The 21,042-nt window shown below is 36.2% G+C and overlaps 1 protein-coding gene and 1 pseudogene across 2 annotated transcripts in view; both read right to left on the reverse strand.

The window, feature by feature from the left end:
- Window positions 1-21,042, reverse strand: part of LOC141457322 (zwei Ig domain protein zig-8-like) — a 721,433-nt gene that overhangs the window by 315,305 nt on the left and 385,086 nt on the right. The window lies entirely within an intron of this gene.
- LOC141457380 (U4 spliceosomal RNA) lies at window positions 15,052-15,201 on the reverse strand (annotated as a pseudogene).

The following is a 21,042-nucleotide window of genomic DNA, read 5'->3' on the forward strand; positions in this document are numbered from 1 at the left end:
CGAACGGTTCCACAGGACAGTGGTGGATCACATATCATTTTTTGTGCGTAGAGATGGTCGGGATTGGGACGCATGGATCCCTTTTGCTCTAATGGCCTACCGATCGACTACACATGCGTCCACGGGTTACAGTCCTCATTTCCTTTTGTATGGTAAGGAATGGCAACTTCCATTAAGTTGCTCGCTCTCGCTAGCTAGCGGGCCTTCCGGCGTGGAGGAATATGTCCAGGCATTACAGCTGAAATTAACGGAAGCGCATCAGGGGGCGCGGGAGGCAGCTATAAAGGCACGTGGGAAATGGACAGCTTCTTACAACCGAGGGAAGAAAGAGCGAGAATTTGCGGTGGGCCAACGCGTGTACATGCGCGAGTGAACGGTTCCACCCGGGCACGCCCGGAAATTTCGAAGACCCTGGGCCGGTCCGCATACAGTGGTAGCCCGAACTTCTCCGTGGAATTATCAACTATCCCTAAGCAAAGGGGGATTTGCGGTGGTTCATGCCAATCGGCTCAAAGAAGCCTTTGATAGGGAAGGAGACGAAGACTCTTCTGCAGAAAGCGCTAAAGTATGGGAGCCATTTACGAATGGTGCGGACCATTCGGTGACGAGTAGCGAAGAAGACGGGAATGACGGGCCGACCGCAGAACAAATAAGATTCAGAAGCCAGTCCCAAACATACGCTGAAGCTCCTCAGGCAACTGGCGACGAGCCACGGGGGGTCGAAGAACTGCAGGACTCCTCCTCGGAGGAGGAGGGTTGTAGGGATAGCACTTGGAGGCCTGATCCTGGGGAGACCACCGCCTGTTCGCCAAGGTCTCGGTCACCGTATGAACTTCGGGGTACAGGAGAATACCCGCGAGAGGCTACGTCGAATTCGGGGGTCAACACGCGGCCTCGCCGTCGTAGATAAAATCTGACACCCAGGGAGCGCCACCCTCTAATTTTAACGCTACCTTAACCGACAACATAGCTTAAGCAACTCTACTGTTGATTTGGGAAAAATAAATCAGTTTCGTTTTTTAGTTTTATCTAAAATAAAACAAGTACTGTTATGTTCCTTTTATAATTATAGTAATAAGTTCTATGCTAAATATTTAAATAGGCAATTTCTTAATAAGTAAAACAAGAATAAATTTATGTAAGTTTTATAAAGGAGAATCCATTATTTTTTTATTATCTTAATTTGAGAAAATCATTACAGTGAGGAAATTGTCGAAGTTTTCTGAAAAATGCTGAATTCGTACGACCCAATCCTACACCACAGCTGTGTCCGGAGGAATTGGAATGGAAGAAAGCATAGATGCTTATCGATACTAATAACAGCGCAGCGGGTAACCTAACGTAGGCCCACAGGGGTCAGGGAACCTCAACACGACCATACAGGAAGTTGGACGGCGGAATGACACGGAATACCCAAGAAGACCATGCCAAAAACGCCCGCAAAATGGTGACATTCTGTTCAGCGGAGGAAAATTTGCTAAGTGGAACCTAATTGTTCCACTTCTCTGTAAGGGAGGAGTGATGTAATGGTTAGATGTAGCGAATAGAGGAGTAGTGGGGGCACATGCATATGGCGAGAGAGTGGGGACAGCGAGGTGCTGGTCAGAAAGGCCTAGGCCAGAGAGACGTGCACTAGTCTATGTGTCCCTAGAACCTAACAAAAATAGAAAAGGGTTGAGAGAGAAATTAAGAGGAAGTCCCGCACTGGTTTCCGGCTTGAGGAGGTATTATCGGCGGTGGGTGAGTTCTATGTGGTGGAGGATTGGCGAGAGAGACTTGGTCGTTTCGTGTGTTTCTGTGCAGCAGTAATATTCGTTATTTTAGTTATTAATTATTGTAATATTATTTATTAAAGAGATTGTTTTTCGGTTAACATTAAGTATATATGTTATGTAATTAAATATATTAGCTGTAATAATTAGTACATCTATTAGTTAGTATTTATTAGTTAAGTAAAAAGTACGTAGGTTAGTTAGGGCCGTAGTGTGGATGAGTGTGAGTCTGTTTGTCGGTTTGTCGGTTAGGGCGGTGTGTTTGTTTCTGATTACTGTTAACTTGTAAGATAAGGAATTATTTGTAAATATTGTAAATAAACTAACTGTTAAAAAAGAACTGTTTTGTAGAAAGCCCTTGGCTCCGTAACCGCTAGCTAGGCCGGTTACATAGAAGTTAACGTGTTGGTTTCTACGGAAACATTTTTGATAGAAATTGAACATCTAAGTTTTAGAGGATTTTAAGAATTTACAAACCATTTTTATTTCATATGAGCTGTAAAACATAAATTAGTATTATTATGAACATTTTGGAACAAAACACTATATCTGAGATAGTGCAATGTTAGCAATAATATTGACATAAAATCTGCCATAGCTAGCTGAACGAAGATGCGGGTTAGGAAGAGCAGACCGTACTGTCCAGGGAAGGCTAGTTAGACGGAGAGGAGGTCCACCGCAAGATATCTCCCCCCCACGAAGATAATCCCCTCATCTGCCCATTTGGCCCCAAGTACGTGCTTGAAACTGATATGGACAATGTTTTATAGTTGTAACTTCTTTTATTTTTATTTCGGTTGTTTACTTCCACATAGATGTACCAAACAGAAAAGGAAGATTTATTGCATTATATGAAAATATTTGGAGGTGTACATAATATATATATAAATTCCCATTAATATAGATCTTGGTTTGAGGATAGAAAACTATTTCTATCTCTTCGTGTTGCCCACAAAGAAAACCGCTCCTGGCTGTTGAACGTTAAAGAAGATCGTCGCAACCATTTTTCGAAAACACGATTCAAAAAAGCTCGAGAGGATGATTTTTACTAAAAACCTGATCAGATGAGGTGGCACCAAAAACGAATTATTAAAATTGAAATTTCAGGATTTTTCATCTTTTATGGTAAAGTGATCATACAAAAACCAATTTTAATTAAAACGAAATTTCACTTTTTTGTAATATGAGCTAACTAAAAATAATTATATCAGGTTAGAGAAGAGATTAGATATGCGGTTAGCGCATTGGATTCCCTCGCGGAGGTCCCGGCTTCGAGTCCAGTTGCCGACCCATAGATTTTCTCTTCCTAGGAGCTTCTTACAGCTCACTGTCCGGTGATGGACAGTGCTGTAACGAGAGAAGTGAAAAAAGAGCTCCAGGCGCCAATAACCTCAGATGTTGACGTGCCTTAAAAATAACACATTTTAGGACTTAGAGACAAAAGGGTATTTCCGATAAAAGAAAAAGAAGTACAAAATAATCGATCTACACAATTGGTCGGTACTACTAGTTAATCTTTTACAACAGCATGCTGAGAATTGTTTGCCAGTAATGTTTACTTCAATCCTCGATTAGTTCGGTACAAACTTCTCTAGCTGAAAATACTAGCTGAATAGAATACAAGTGGCCACTTCACTAATTCAAGAAATAGAGCTGTTAAACAATAAAACAGACTACCGCATGGAATCAAATAAAAGCCCACGTTATATACTCGAAGTCGTTTAGCTAAAATTTGAGTAGTTGCATATAATGAAGGTTATACAATTCAAAATTATGAATTATACATGAGATTTCGAACTATATTTCCATCTATCTAAGCAACATCATTTGATGAAGTGCATTCATTCTCTCTCTCATAACTCGGAACAGAATTTATGCTGCCTTTCTGTACTGTTGTAATCATGCAAATATCATTCAACCAAAATATTCTGCTACTATCCGGTATATGTGGTGCTTTTAACTCACTTTTTTTTATGTATTATAAAACATATACATGTTTGTTTATTTATATAAACAAAATAATATTTGGTGAAGTTTTTGTTGGATATACCTGCGCTCTAAAAATAACTTTCCATTTTATCGATCGAATGGTAATCATTTATTCATCAGTTATTATTATTCAAAGTTATTTTATTCATAATAAAAATATTCTCGCAACAAAAAAATAATAATAATAAATGATACAATAAGGTTTTTCAAACTGTTTAGATAATCCTGCGTTACTTGGTTTCAAAATAGTCATTTGTATCAGAAAAAACTATGAAAACTATAAGTACAGTTAACACGGTGACAGACATAATTTCTTGTGGGTTTTTAAGAAAACTAGTCATAGGTTTAGAATGGTGGCCAAACAGATACGCTCGCTTTTATTGGACAAGGAAGTCCTAAAAATGGTTAAAGTAGCAAGGCTTCATCTAGCAAGGATTCAATACAAAAATGATTATTCTTTGCTTTCATCCGGCAAATATCAATAGTCCATAATATCACATTAATTCAAAATAGTTCGCATTAAATCATTTTTCAGCTCGTTTATATCTCATCAAAGATCCAAAGATTTGTAACATTCAGATCTTGTTGAACGGTTATAACAGCACAGTTTGGGCCTTACAGTTTGCTGCATCATAACCTTCTGATTTGATATTGTTATTATACTATTGGTGCTTTTAAGTTCCGTTCATTTGTAAAAAATGAATAGCTCATATTATTACTTAATGAACAGATGCTTTTAACTGTATTTAATATATAAATGTGCTGAATTTGATTTGTAATACAGCAATATCTTAGCTCTTTTGGCCAGCATTTCTTCAGTTATTTAATATTTGATAAAGTCTATATTTCAGTTATATTTATAAGTTCATTTCAATTAATTACTATATTTGGTATCCATATTTGGTAGTTTGGCTTTTTATTTTCTAATTTTTAAATGATACTGGTAGTTATTTCTGTTTATTTGTTCCTTTTACTGTAAAGTTGAACTTTAATTTACAACTATTTCTGATTATAAAAGATTTTCAAACGCAAACTTCTTACTAAAGGGTCATGTAACCTTATATAAGCAATAAATATATTATTATTTCTTTTTTTATGATTTAAGGCGCGTCAACATCTTAGGTTATTGGCGCCCGGAGCTTTTTTCAGTGCACTGCCGGCCTCCGGACAGTGTTGTCTGTAACGAGAGAACACTGTCCATCACCGGACAGTGAGTAGTAAGAAGCTCCTAGGAAGAGAAAATCTAAGGGTTAGCAGCTGGATTCGAACCCGGGACCTCCGCGTGGGAATCGAGTACGCTAACCACATAGCTAATCCCTCCCCTTATTATTTTTTTTTTTTTTTTTTTTTTTTTTTTTTTTTTTTTTTTTGGCGCATCAACAGCTGAGGTCATTAGCGCCCGGAGCTTTTTCCAGTGCACTGCCGGCCTCCGGACAGTGTTCTCTCGTTACAGACAACACTGTCCATCACCGGACAGTGAGCTGTAAGAAGCTCCTAGGAAGAGAAAATCTAAGGGTCAGCTGCTGGATTCGAACCCGGGACCTCCGCGTGGGAGTCCAGTATGCTAACCTCATAGCTAATCCCTTCCCTTATTATTATTATTATTATTATTATTATTATTATTATTATTATTATTATTATTATTATTATTATTATTATTATTATTATTATTATTTGTTATTACAACGCAGCATGCGCAGAGTTTGGTATTTCAAAAGTATTCAAACTTATTTTCAAATTTTAGTTGGCTCATTATAACAAAACCTAAAACAACTTTAAAACTGATTTGTGATTGATCAGAGCAATCATAAAAAACCAGAACATGTACTAACAGTCCTGGGGACATGCGCATAGGCTCGCTATATGCTCTATAGGAGTATTCCAAAATATTTCTTTAAAATTTGTTTCAATTAAGCACAAAATAAAGCGTTTTTAACAGAACCAAATTCAAATATAATGAAAATACAATCACAAATCACTGTGCGCGCTAAAAAAAACTGTACACTTATAGGCAACTAATAACAGAATTATCTAAAATAAAAAACAAAGCTTAAGTTGAGCCCCTAAAACTATTCTCGCCTTATCTCCAGACTATTTAGTCTTTGGTTGATTGTATCCGGGTTTTCATTGGCCACATACTGTTTAACTGCTTCCTTGTTCGCTGGTGGAAGTCCACAAAGAGTGCTATAACTTATGTTTTTTAGTAAAATTTTTTGAAAGTATAATGACTGGTTCAAAATTCAGGATAATAATGTAACAAAACATCATTTTAAACTAAATTGTTAAAGAGAAAAAAAAGCTATTATAAGCAGTGATTATCATTCTTGTTTGTGGTTGATTTTAAGTACGCTTTAAATATTTAAAAAAACCACCAACAATCATGAAAGAAGTGGTAAGAATATACTCGCACTAACTTGAACACCGACGCTTCCCTTATTAAATCATAGAAGTAAATCAATTGTTGAATGGAGTGGAACAAGTATGCATTGGATTCCATTTTATTGCTCGAGACGCGACAACCATTTCTACTATTCTGACTCTATTCAACAAAACTTCTAACTTTTACTCGCTAGAAGTTTTTCTGTTACATTTTATGATTCTGTGCCAACCAATCTTTCTTTTATTTTACTTCATTTATTGTTTATTTCAATCGCATTCAATCAGTGCTTCTATCTGGCATTTGTTTAAATTATGGCAAAATATGTACAATACTCTCGATGTATAGATTCAGAATGTATGTTTCATGAGGCTAAATAAACTTTTCGACTGAAAGATATGTTTTCAAAGATTTAGGCGCATATTTTTACAAAACTTTTTTTTCTCTCTCGTTTATTTGAGCTACAAGGCGCCATGGTAGCCGAGCGGTTAGAGGCGAGACCTGTGAGCTCATGGTACTCGTGGTATTGAGGTACCATGTTCGATTCTCGGTCTTAGGCTTTGGATTTTAGTTAATGGTTAATAAAAGGAATTTACAGTAAAGTATGTTTGCTAGTCGCCTCAGTCCACGACACCTAATTGGTAGTTTGGAGGTTAAGCCCCGCCTGAAAAAATAGGCGATTACTTACTTTACTTACTACGAGGGTCGTTTGAAAAGTCCGTGCAAAGTCAGAGAGATAGCACCACTGGCGCGTATCGAGGTTATGTTTAGTTAGTAGCATCTCTTGGAAGAACACACACCAAGTTTCAGCCAGATCGGTCTATTTCTTTGTGTTTGGCATTCGTTTGAATCGAGGAAGTCGAGTGATTTTCAAAAAATGGACGAAAAAGAATTTCGTGTGTTGATTAAACCCTACTTTACGAAAGGCAAAACGCCTCAGGAGACTAAAGAGAAGCTTGATAAATATTATGGTGACTCTGCACCTTCGATTAGAACAGTTTATAAGTGGTTTCAAAATTTTCGGAGTGGCCTTATGGGCACAAGTGACGCTGAACGTTCTGGACGCCCTGTTGAGGTTACTTCTCCAGAAATCATTGATAAAATCCATGATATGGTGATGGATGACAGAAGAGTGAAGGTGCGTGAGATTGCTAGTGCTGTGGGCATCTCAAATGAACGGGTACATAATATTTTGCATCAACATTTGGACATGACAAAGCTATCCGCAAGATGGGTGCCGCGATTGCTCACGCTTGACCAAAAACGAAATCGTGTGAAGTGTTGCAAGGACGGTTTACAGCTGTTCCAGAAGAATCCGCAGGACTTTAAGCGTCGTTTCGTCACTGTGGATGAAACATGGATACATCACTACACTCCTGAGACCAAAAAACAATTTAAACAATGGGTTACCAAGGGGGAATCTGCGCCAAAAAAGGCGAAAACCGTTCCTTCGGCCGGAAAGATTATGGCGACTGTCTTTTGGGATTCGCAAGGAATAATCCTCATTGACTATCTGGAAAAGGGTAAAACTATTACAGGTGCATATTATTCATCGTTATTGGACCGTTTGAAAACCGAGCTGCAAGAAAAACGCCCACGATTGGCCCACAAAAAAGTCCTTTTCCATCACGACAACGCACCAGCTCACACCTCAGCAGTTGTGGCCGCAAAATTAATGGAAATAGGGTTCCAACTCATTTCACATCTCCCCTATTCTCCAGACTTGGCTCCCTCGGACTACTATTTGTTCCCCAATATGAAGAAATGGCTGGCGGGAAAAAGATTTTATTCAAACGAGTAGGTGATTGCAGAAACGAATGGCTATTTTTCAGACTTGGACTAATCCTATTATTCGGAAGGGATCAACAAACTAGAGCAGCGTTGGACGAAGTGTATAAGCCTAAAAGGAGACTATGTTGAAAAATAAAAAAGGTTTACCCCAAAAAATTAAGTAGTTTTTATTTTCGCACGTACTTTTCAAACGACCCTCGTATTTGAGCTACAATCAGCATATTTGGTGCTATAAGTAACAGTAGAAGTAAACGCGTGGAGAAGTTACCTAGTGGTTATACTCCAGAACACAGGAACTATTAGTCTCTCTCTTCACTAGAGAGGAGATCACAAGGCTACTGTCTTTTAAAACGTCAGAAAGAATTCTAGAAGAAAGATTTTGAGCTAGAGGATTTGATTGTTGAAATAGAATTTTCTGTATCACGTTTAGACGATTTGGGTGATAAAAGGAATGTTAAGATCACGTACATCCTGTTAGAGACTTAAAAAAGAGCGTTTACTATGGTTCGAAGTATTTTAAATAGTAGAGATTGAATTCTTTGATGATTTGTTCGTTTGGTTGAACCCAACAGCTCTATTCCATACGCCAAGATGTGTTTAAAAATAGTGGTACAAATTAGTATTTTGTTGTCTAGAAACAAATGTATTGTCAAAAGTCTTTCAAGTTGTCCAAAGCGTCTGTTCAGTTCTGTTCATTCATAATACTACTTTTTTTAGACGAGCTTTACTTTTTTTCAGTTATAACTTCTACTTTATATTTACACTAAAGCAAAGGTTTTAGAACCCTTGGCTTTGCTGAACACTTTCATCAACAGTTAGCTGTTGTGTTTTAGTATGTTACCATGTGTACTGCAATAAAACTAAAATGGATCTATTGTGCTCTTCTTTGATCCCTTTTCTAGGTATTGAAACCTTTTTCCCAGGTATTGAAAGAAATCTAAAGCAGTGGGAGTCGAAAAGTGACGAATAACCAAACCACTCTCTGGGCAAAAACATACCCATCCCTTCCAAATTACTCTGGAAAACGCTAGCCCAAATTAAAAGTTACCAAAACGATGGTACATATGGTAACCTAATTCTCTAAAACCTCCTAGTACTTCTAAGGGTACGTTTACAACGGAGCTGTGAGTATAGATGATAGCAGAGATGATAACTGATAGAGTAAAATATAATCGCTGATTAGTGTGCACAACAGAGCTGTGATACATGCAACATGTCCGAGTAGTGAAGAAGAGTTTTTATGTTCAGCAGCTACAAAAAGGTATATTTTAAAGAAAAAACGCTTTAGAAAATATCATGTACATCCCATAGATAAAAAACGAAGTACTTTGGGTGAATTTCACTATTTATATAAGGAACTTAGAAATTATCCGGATCATTTTTTTGAATATGTGAGGATGGGTCCACCCACATTCGACTATATTTTAGAAAAAATAAGGTCAAAATTAAGAAAACGGAAAAATTGTCATGGAAATCCTATAACCATAGAAGAAAAACTAGTGATTACTCTTAGGTAAGTAATGATTTTATTGAAAAAAAACAACAAATAAATACACATGAAAATAAATGTAAGCACGATTTAAAAAACAAAATATTGTTTAAAAGTAAATAATAAAATAATAACCAAAAATAATGAGTAAAGACAGCACTAAATAATTTTTCGACGTCCATTTTAAAGCTCTGATACTGGAGTTCAGCTAGCAGAAAAATGAAAAATTCAATTCTATCATCTATGCTCGTTTATACCAGCGAGTATGAGTCACTAGTCGAAGCTTCGTTGTGCACGCTCACATAAGAATGTACTAGGTTATTCTATAAGCGCTGATGCATCACTGCTATCATCTCCGCTATCATCTATGCTCACAGCTCCGTTGTGAACGTACCCTAAGAAGAATCCTGGATGTCCTTGTCACAACACGCTTTGTCAAAAAACGCTCCTCTCAAAGATAGTCTGAAGAAAATACCAAATTAAAAGAAACTTTCAAAGAAACTGCCATTTCTGTATAATTTACACTTATAAATAAAAATTGATAAGTCGAGTCTCATAATAATTTGGTAGAATAGTAGATAGTTTATTTTTATATTTAGTTGACAGAATATTAATTGCAATAAATATTATGATTCATAAAAAAAACAATACTACGTACTGAGAGGATTAAAAAAATATATATATGTAAGTTATATGAAAAAATAACACGTTGTTAACTATGGAAGCTAACAGCCAGCGAACGTGACACCTTTAGTTCGCGTGACACGTCACCATAAAGATAACTTAATTTCTCTCATACTTTCATACTACGTTCTTGTAATGTTTCATACAAAGTTACGTACAGACGGGTGTGTAAGGCATAACAATAAATAGAAATTAATATAAACAAGATTTTTCCTACACGAAAATATATTTCTTTACACGTAATAAAAACAATTTTTCCTTATTTAAACAGCTAAGTTGAAAATTCTTCATCCAAATTTATCTTCTTTTTTTGGCATTATTCTTATCATGACTTCTATAGGGTGATAGCCACAAAAAAAAAAATGGCGAGTTAAGATCACAGCAACCTTCTCAGATGTCCAAAAGATGTTATCACTTAAATCTATATTTTCTCAGCATAGCTAAACAGCTTCAGACCTTATTTATCGTAAGGATATGCACTTTGCAGCGAATAATACAAACAGTAGCAACTTTTTAATGCTAGTGTATCATCATAGCTTCCGGGCGCCACGATAGCCGAGAGATTAGAGGCGTGGCCTGCAAAACTTAGATGTGTCGTTGGTGCTGGGTTCGATTCTCGGTCTAAGCCTTGGATTTTATTTAATGGTTAGTATGAACAATGTTTGCAATATGAGCCAATATTAAAGACGATCTTACACACTAAACTGACTTACCCAAGCTTTTACCCAGACTGATAAAATTAAAATACGAGGTCTGTAAATTAAGTAATGAGACTGATTTTTTAACATTTTTTTATTCAAAAAGAATTACAATTCTATATTGTCACCTTCAAAATAACTTCCTTCTGAAGCCACACAGCGCTGGAGACGTTTCTTCCACTCCTCATAGCAGTGCTCGAACTCCGATACTGGAATAGCCTTCAGCTGGTCGGTTACAGCCGTTTGAATGTCCCAAAATGAGTTCCCTTGAGGTGATTTTTCAACTTTGGGAAGAGAAAAAAGTCACAAAGACTCAATTCAGGCGAATAAGGAGGCTGAGGAGCCACAGGAATGTTTTTACTGGCTAAAAACTCTGTTTATTGAAACTGCTGTGTGACAAGGAGCATTACCCGTGATGTAAACACCCACTTGTTCTTGATGTTTAGTCTCACACGAATGACCCTTTTTTCGAAGTTTTTCAAGAACCTCTCGGTAAAAGTGTTGACTGACCGTTTGACCTTGAGGTATAAACTCTTTGTGGACGATTCCGTGGATATCGAAAAAACAAATCAGCATGCATTTGATCTTCGACTTCGCCATCCTTGCTTTTTTGGGCCTTGGAGAGGTTGAAGTGTGCCACTCCATGCACTGGCGCTTAGTTTCTGGGTCGTATTCAAACGACCAAGACTCATCACCTGGGATCAAATCTCAAGGGAAACCTCAAGGGAACTCATTTTGGGACAGTCGAAAACATTCAAACGGCTGTAACCGACCAGCTGAAGGCTACTCCAGTATCAGAGTTCGAGCACTGCTATGAGGAGTGGAAGAAACGTCTCCAGCGCTGTGTGGCTTCAGAAGGAAGTTATTCTGAAGGTGACAATATAGAATTTAATTCTTTTTGAATAATTTTTTTTTAAAAAATCAGTCTCATTACTTAATTTACAGACCTCGTATAATGAACTTTTACCCATCTAAACTACTCAAAAGTTGCTAAGGAATTTATAAATAACATCAAATATAATTAACTTGCACAATGTTTTGATGTTTATCTCGTTATTTTGGCATTCAATATTTGTTTATATTAAGGAATTAATGCACTTGTTAGTCGTACAAAGGTTAATTCATTTTGATAAACCGCAAAAACAAACATTGCTAATTTCGTCCTTTAAAATGATTCAGTATTCTAATGCATTTGAAAGTGAATTAACTTTTTTTTCTTCTCAATTCTAATTTTTCATCATGGAAAGAAGACCTCTAAGTGATGAAAGGGCAGATTTAATTGTCCAGTTTCATTTACAGGGCCTTTCTCAGCTTGAAATTGGTAATGCTTTGAACATTGCGCCAAGTGTTGTTCTGAAAGAGAAGACCGCCTAGTGAGGATGAATGCCGCAGAAACCCTTTTTTGACCGCCCGACAGTTACAAAATCGTCTTTTTAAATCCTCTGGGACTCAAGTATCTGATTGAGAGAGGTTGGCTTGCGTTCGTATTGCCCAGTTAGAAGGCCCTCTTTGGATACTCGGCACAAAAGAGCAAGATTGGAATGGGTAAACTCTAGGTTGAGGGAGAACCAAAACTGGGAATTTGTATTGTTTAGTGACGAGTCAAGATTCTGTTTATCGAGTGATAGCAGACGTTTGCGAGTGTGGAGAAGGCCAAACACTCGTTTTGAGCCACAATTCATCCAACCGATAACAGCACACCGCGGTGGCGGTGTCATGGTGTGGGGTGGAATTACTCTCAACAATCGTACTGAACTACACATCATTCAGGGCACTTTAAATGGGATCAGATACAGAGATGACATTTTTCGAGGGTTTGTCTCAGACTTCCGAGACAATATTGGGCCACAATTTGTTTTTCTCGACGACAATGCCCGCCCTCACCGCGCCAGATGTGTTCTTGAAGAAATTCGTCGTCTCGGCATTACCCACTTACAACTGCCAGCACTATCACCAGACCTAAACCCAATAGAGCACATTTGGGACAATTTACAGAGACGACTAAATAACCATCAACCCCCACCCAGGAACACCGGAGAGCTTGCTAACGTTTTAACGTTACTATGGGAAGAAATTCCGCAAGAAGAAATAGCTGCCGTTATTTTGAGTATGGCAAACCGTTGTTCAGCTGTTCAGAGAGTAAGAGGAGGCTACACCAGGTACTGAAAAACTATTAATTGGATTAACAAAATAAAAATTGTGGAAAAACCAGTGGAGATGTTTTCCACAATTTGTTAGGCGACACTCACGGCTTTTGTTAAATCCTGTTTTATCTTTGTTTTTAAAAATTTTATTTGTTAAAGATAATGTGATATTAAAAGACAAATGAAGCAACTTTTATTTAAAAGAAAATAGACCTCTTTCTGTCTTTTTTTGATCTTTTTTTTGCAATTCCTTAGCAACTTTTGAGTAGTTTTTCTTTTTTTTCTTTTTCTTTTTGGCATTGGCTTCCGCCATACAGCCAGCATCGTCTAGGTGCTTATCACTAGAATATCACTCACTCTCCATTCTTACCTACAAATACATTCGCTTCACACATTCATCATTCTACTATATACCGCTATTTACATAAACTACTGCTAATGGATGGAGCAGCAATCTGTGCTCCTGCCATCCTTATAGCTTAACCAAAATTAAAATCACGTAATCCTTCTCTAAGCATTTTCTTCCATTCATTCTAATTCGGCTATAGCTTTTAAATACATTCATATTTCATTGCTAGCTCTGCTATAGACTTAAGCACACAGATGTTAGTGGAGAATAATATGTCTTCGTAGCAAAATGGTGCATCTAAATACTCTGTATACTCGTATGTCGTCAAACATTCGTTTCCTTTCTACCACATAACGTGGACATATCAATTATTATATGTTTGAAATCCTCCTCCTCATTGCAATCTACGCAAAGAGGAGAGGACCTTTTGTTGATCCTGTGTAGATACGATCCGCACACCGCGGGGTTCGCTCTGAGCCTGCTTATTGTCGTAACAACCCATTTATTAGTGACAGTTCTCTTAAACCATGGTTGTCTAGATAACTGATCTGCCATAGTTTTATAGAATCTACCTTTAACACCATTATTGTAATCTGTCTGCCATTTTTGTAGTGCTGCTTTTGCAATTATACCCTTGATATCGGTGTGTGGTAATTTATAATTAGCCATTTCCCCACTATTGAGTAGTTTACATTGAGCAAAAAAACAATTGGCTAATTTGCAAGGAACAATAGGCCAAAAAGAAAAAGATAAAAAAAGAACTAAAAAAGAGAAATGATATAATTTTAGTTAATAAGTAAAAAGCAAATCTTTGTTTTTAATGGAGCATGAATTTTTAGAGAAATGGTATATTTATGTTTGAATAAAATAAAAATGTTTATTAATAATAAATAATACATAATGTAGCTTACATCTCTCTTGTAACTGTATGATAAATGAGAGATATATGACCACAGTCTATTCACAAGGGAAAAACGGCCCATCAGTTTTGCCCTAATGAGATTTAATATAAATCATGTCCCTTCTATTTAGGACCAGTCAAGATTGTTAAGAGGGTTAAAACCCTACTTCAACGACCAACAGTAATTCAGAGATGCTAGGAGTAATGTTAGAGGTTTACTGGGCTCTCTTTACAGGTAATGAATGAGGTACAATGACTTTAGGGAGATAAAGCAAACTGGTAAGATTGCTGTAGTGATGAAATATTTAAATAATCCGTAATATCTGTAAAGATGTAAAAGTAAAGATTCTAGCTACAAAGAATAAAGGTAAATTTTGATTTACTATAAGCAGGTAACGTTAATGTTATCAATTTTTACGACAGGTTATTTGGTTGTGGAATACAGAGTGTTTGTATTTTGAAGCGGTAGTAGCAGTGCAGCCAACAGCTGAGTTGGATCCAGAGACCATTCCCCGTGACAGGAGGAAGGTTGCACAAAGATCATATTAACGCTCTAACTGGCCTCCCGGGAGACATTCAAACAAACCTACTACCAACACGTACTAGCGCCATACTGATACAATTTTATTGCTTTTATACCTAGCCTCTTAAAACAAGATTCACATACCAACACATGCAAACAAACAGTAGTAGAGTTCTGCTATGTGGTACGATATCCCTCTACGCTAGCCTGTACGAATGTTATAATAAGTTATTACCCTTTATGAAATCGTGCCAGAGATAACCAACCAAATACATTAGGCAAATGTTTTTTCAAGAAATATATAGCTACCTCTAAATTTCTTGGGTATATATTCTCTTCAAAAAGAATAATTTTGCGTTTATGTGCACATTTCTACTCAAAAAAAGAACATTAAAAAACTGAACTCAATACTCCAGGTTTCAACTAGCAATAATCGCTCCTCAGGAGACCTTCATTGGTTACGATATTCCCACTGCTCAAGGTATTTTCTAAAAAGATTGTTTGGACTCCCAAGGAATGTGCCGAATTATGCCTTGTATTTAGAGACGGGATTATCCCCATTGTATTCGTTCACATTGAAGCTGCACATTAATTATATCATTAGAGTACTCGAACAACCACCTGACAGACTACCATTGATGATGGCAAAAAAGAAATACTTAGCAGAAAAATTTATTGGTTTAAAGAATGGATACATATATCAAATAAATACAACTGGTCGACCAATTTAGAAGTTTTTAACAAGCAGAAATGTCCGGGAAAATTTAAATTTTATCCTTAATCAAATTGAACATGAATTTAAACAGCAATTTTTAATTAAAGCTCAATCCGCTATCTACCATACATTGTACTCCCAACTCACTTATAATTTAAACAATAGTTATTTAAAGTTAAATAATTTTGAACATATCAAATTTTGCATTAAAATCAGAACAGAGTCATTACCATTAAATTATAAGCCCTGGTTAAAAGACAGAAATTTTGTTTGTTCCTTGTGCAATCTAAATGCTGTTGAAGACTCGTTTCATTTTCTAGCAGTGTGCCACAATTTTAAAAGAATTTAGATTAACCTGCTTTAAAAGGAACCAATAGGATAATGAGGAATGTGTGTTCTATCTCAATGGCGGAGACTGGATGGGTTTGGTTAAGTTTGTTGCAGCGGCGTCCTCCTACAGAAATTTTTTAATTAAAGAATTTAATTTTTAGTTAGAAGGGAATATTATTATTAGTGTCTCGAGTATGTCTTTTTCTTTATAGTACTTGTTTCTTATAATTTGTTATTATTTTGTATAATTTCTAGTTTGATAACAGCTTGACAGACGGTCGAAAGATAATTTTTCTAGTAATGTTTTTTGTATATTTCTGTATGTACTTGAATAAGTAAAATCAATAAACATCTATATTCATTCATTCATTCATACTCCAGGTTTCGCTCCCAAGCCATTTATACTTTGTTTTTGTCAAAATTTATTTTATGATTGTCCAGTAGCTTTTTTCCAAAGACCGTAAAGTTCACAATAATAAATTATATGTATACAAAAAAGTTAGAAGTACCAAAAATTTGCGTAGGATTTCGATAATACCAACCCTAGAGATATAGTCGGATATCTACTAGCAATACCTGCAAAATTTCACAAAATAATGAAAAATTTCTGATCATCGCAAGTATTTTTAACCAATTTAAATATAATTTTATTTAGGATATAAATATATCCTAAATGGTTGCGAATTGATTTTTTGAAACGAGTAGGACAAAAGCAAATTACAACAAGCCTGTGTAATGCGGTAGCTAAGAAAAGTAGTACGAAAAACCAGCTGAGACCCTACATTCAAAACACAATTATCAGGACTTCGTTGAAAATTGAATCACTAATAGACCAGGTTGGAAAAAAAGAACAGCAGGGATGCTTCGGACATGTCTTCAGACAATGTCTGCAGGATGGACGAAAGGCTTTCGAAACGAAAGTGAAGCGTCCCAGAAGAAGAAGAAGAAGAAAAAAAAGGATCTTATGGAGGAAGCCAGAATCATGACCAAGAACAGAGACTTCTGGCAGTCCTTTCGAAAAGCTTCTGTTACATTGAGTAGATGAGACAATTGACTAAGAAGAATATATTACCTTTAGGATTTAAATGAATTCCAAGCTGTTCTTATAAGAGAAGAATTAATTAACTCTTTAAAACAGGGGTCCCCAAAGTTCGGCCCGCGGGCCACATGCGGCCCCTTGAGGCTACTTATCCGGCCCCCGCTACACTTTCGGAAGGGTACCTCTTTCATTGGTGGCTCATGTACAGTACTACTTCCGGTGAAACGGTACGCAAGCGTCACGGCTCCGGCAGCAGTGTGAAATAATAGCAGAAATAGGAAGAAAGTCAAAGCTCTATAACTAAACCGGAAATTGACCATCTCATTAGCCAAAAGCAGGCCCATAGTTCCCACAGAAATACTGAGCAATTTGGTGATTTAAATTAACTTGGCGTATAAAAATTAACCCAACTAAGTCTAAATACATAGTCTTCACACTCAAACGCCAAACTCCACCACCTGTCATCTTACATCACACATCTATCCCACCAGCCGACCATTTGCGGTACCTTGGAATGTACCTAGACAAGAGACTTACGTGGAACCCCCATGCGAGACTTAAACGTACCGAACTAAACAAACGATACAAACTTCTAGCCAGACTACTCGACAAACGCTCAAAACTCTCACTACAGAACAAACAACGACTCTATACAGCTCTTCTCACATCAATATGGACTTACGGACTCGAACTTTACGGAACAGCTAAAAAATCAAACATCAACAGACTGCAAACTCTACAATCTAAAATACTCCGCCGCATAGTAGACGCTCCATTCTATGTTAAGCAACCACACAATACATACAGATCTCCAAATTCCACTCATCTCCCAACCCTTTAGCTGCAAACTTGTCTTCAACTACGCTACCCTCCAATCCTCGAAGACGGCTGAGGCGCCGTAGGCCCCGTGACCAACTGGGTGACTAATGGTGGCCATCACTGGATGACCGTCATTCACGTCTGCCACGCTATTTATACACATTCATCTCATTTACTTATTGTACCCTGTAGGTACAGGTGTAAATTACATTAAAAGGCTAAATAAAAAAAAAAAATGAACTTGTTCTTTATTTTAAATACTTTATTTGTTCCCATTTTGTTAATTTACTTAAAAATGAGATATGTGCAGAGTGCATAGAGATTAGTTCATAGTTTTTTTTTTTATAGTCCGGCCCTCCAACGGTCTGAGGGACAGTGAACTGGCCCCCTGTGTAAAAAGTTTGGGGACCCCTGCTTTAAATGGTGCCGATTTTAAAGCTTTGATTAATTATTACTGTAAAAGGGCCTGACAGTGCAGGTATTTCCTAGTCCAAGAATTTAATTTTTAATATAGTAAACCCTTGTATGTGCCCTTTTATTAGTAAAAATAAAATTACTACTGGGTATTCACGTAAATTCGAATTTGGTAATTCATTAGTTTGGTTTGTAAATGAGACATTTATTTTTAATATTTGTTTGTTTAATATTAAAACGTATAAAAAGTAAATTAATGTAATCGCCTATTTTTTCAGGCGGGGCTTAACGTCCAACTACCAATCAGGTGTCGTGGATGAGGGCGGAAGCTCATACTTTACTATTAACAATTTTTTATAACAAATAAAAAGTAGTCTTACGCGAGATTCGATTTGGAGATCTCCCACTTACAAATAATGTACATGTTTTTTTTATTTTCCTAAATTGGCCTAATAAAGATATTATTATTATAGTTTTGTGAGTTATTATTTCTTTGTAAAGTAGTTCATAGTGCCAAACAATGTCGAAAGCAGAAGCTACATTAAGAAATGTGACTTGCCTTGCACTCTCTGTCCTCAAAGTTGTGAAAACAAGAGTTCAGTAAGTCGAAGTTGATATACTGGCGAGAGATTCGATCTAAATCCGAATAGGTTTGGTGCTTATTACTAACTTAAGAATTTAAACAAAGAAATCAAGGTATTTTAAATATATAATATAATACATAAAATACAAAATAATGGTTGGGGGAAAATATTTGTATTAGCCTTAAAGTTTTGTACAATACCAATTAAGACGAACAAAATGTTTAATTAAAACTTTGTAAGAACCCTTTTCTCTCTTGAACATAATTAAGCTCTTCAATAACTTTAAAACTAAGGGCTCAACAACTTCTAAACAGACGATTTAATCTTCATCACTTGATGGCATTAAATTCTTAAGTTAAAAGATGAAATGGAAGAAAACGAACTCAAAATTAAAGATGAAATTAAATCAAATTTAACATAGTTTTATAAAAATATTTAACGAAATGATTTTAATTTTGAAGACTTTTAAGGAATTATGGGATGACTTTCACAGGGCGGTTGTTATGAATCGGCTATTTGTAAATGGGAGATCCCCAGTTCGAATCTCGCGCGTAGCTAGTTTTTATTTGTTAGAAAAATTGATGTAAGAGTATTAAGTACTTGAATGACGAGAAAAGGCCTGAATAAATTTTTTTTTTTTAACAGTTTATAATAGTTGAAAAGCTACGGAATAGTTCAAACTATTCAAAATTGTTTTATAAGTTTTTATTCTTACTAGAGACAAAAATCGAAAGTCATTTTCTTACTGGGAAAGCCAAAAACTTTCTTATTTCCTCTAACTGCTCGTCTTTCAGAACTAACTGCAACACATTCAGCTTGTCGTTTACATTACAAGGGAAATAAAACCGTACTTTAGGAACGAAGTGGGTACTTTCCACTTGAAATGGTACTTTAGCAAGTAGCTGAAGTTGACAACTCAACAGAATCTCACTAAAATCAATTTTCTGGGAACAAAATAAAATAAAAAAACTACCACCATATGTGGAGATGTACAAAGTTTGTAGAAGATTATTCTAGTTTTTACAAAAAGTGATAAAACTAGAGTTGAATAAAAAAGAACTTGTCATTTAGTGTTTTAATACGTAATTTTGTAAACTATATCGATTAGTTTTATTAAAATCTTGAAGAAAAGTGCATTATTTCTATTTTATGAGTACCATGTCTATCTTGCGGCTTATTGCAGGCTGCAGCGTTAAGAATCAGTGCACAAAAATGGCGCAGGTCATATCATATATACTTTATTAATAATAAATTTCAACTTTTGGAGCGCAAAACTTATTTCTTTAAAAATCATTAAAACTTTTAAAATATACATTATCAATCTAGCATTGAATTGAAAAATTGGGTTGAAAAATAATAATTTTACCTCTCACCACCGATAGCTATATAGCAATATTTAAATATGGTATCACCAAAATTTAGAAAAGAATTTTCGAAACGCAGAAAAATTAGGAAATATTAGGTAAAATGACCAACAAATTATTGTAATTTATCTAGGCGCCACGGTAGCCGAGCGGTTAGAGGCGAGACCAGTAAAGCTAACATAATATGTATTCTGGTACTGGGTTCGATTCCCGGTCTCAGGCCTTGGATTTTATTTAATGGTTTATCAAAGAAATTTACAGTAAAGTATCTTTGCTAGTCGCCTCCGTCCACGACACCTAATTGGTAGGTTCCCCCCCCCTTGGCACTGGTAGCACCCATACAGCCAGCATATCATTTATTTGTACATAATTACAAAGATTTAAACCTTTATGCTTCTACAAACTACCCATTAGTGCCTAAAATCTGTTAAACTTTAATGCCTGCCTCTACCATAAAACCATATAATATTTCGTACACCTTTACATTTCTACTGCTCAACATGCAGATATAATTATAAGGGGAAGTTAGTTCCTTATAAAGGCGGTTGAAAAGCTCTTTTCTTTGTATCTCGTGCTTCGCACACTCCATAATGATGTGCTCAGCACTGTCCACCTCATGGCTTCTCTCGCATAAGTCATTATTCACCTTCCCGATTCTATATAAATACTCACCGCAAATAGCGTGGTTCGAACGCAACCGGCACATACTGCTTATAAATCTTTTATTAGAGTTCTCTAAATTTCTAATTGGTAGTTGGATGTTAAGCCCCGCCTCAAAAAGTAGGCGATTACTTTACTTTACTTAGTGTAATTTAGCTCTCACAAACGGTGTATTTAGGAAAGTAAGATCATATTCATTGGGTATCCTTACTTCAGGAAAAGAACTACAAAATAAGGAAATAACTCGAATGAACAGCAAGTTAGGGTATTTTAGCTCTGACTTCCGATATCTAAAAACACTGCTAGAATACACAAGTATTGTCACCATAATTAGAGCAATATTCCGCAAAAAGGAACGAAAAATAAGGAAACAATAATTCGAATGACCAGCAAACTGTTG

The sequence above is a fragment of the Rhodnius prolixus genome, unplaced genomic scaffold (assembly GCF_049639745.1).
Source record: "Rhodnius prolixus isolate KJV_2025 unplaced genomic scaffold, Rpr scaffold_10, whole genome shotgun sequence".
Classification (NCBI taxonomy): Eukaryota; Metazoa; Arthropoda; class Insecta; order Hemiptera; family Reduviidae; genus Rhodnius; species Rhodnius prolixus.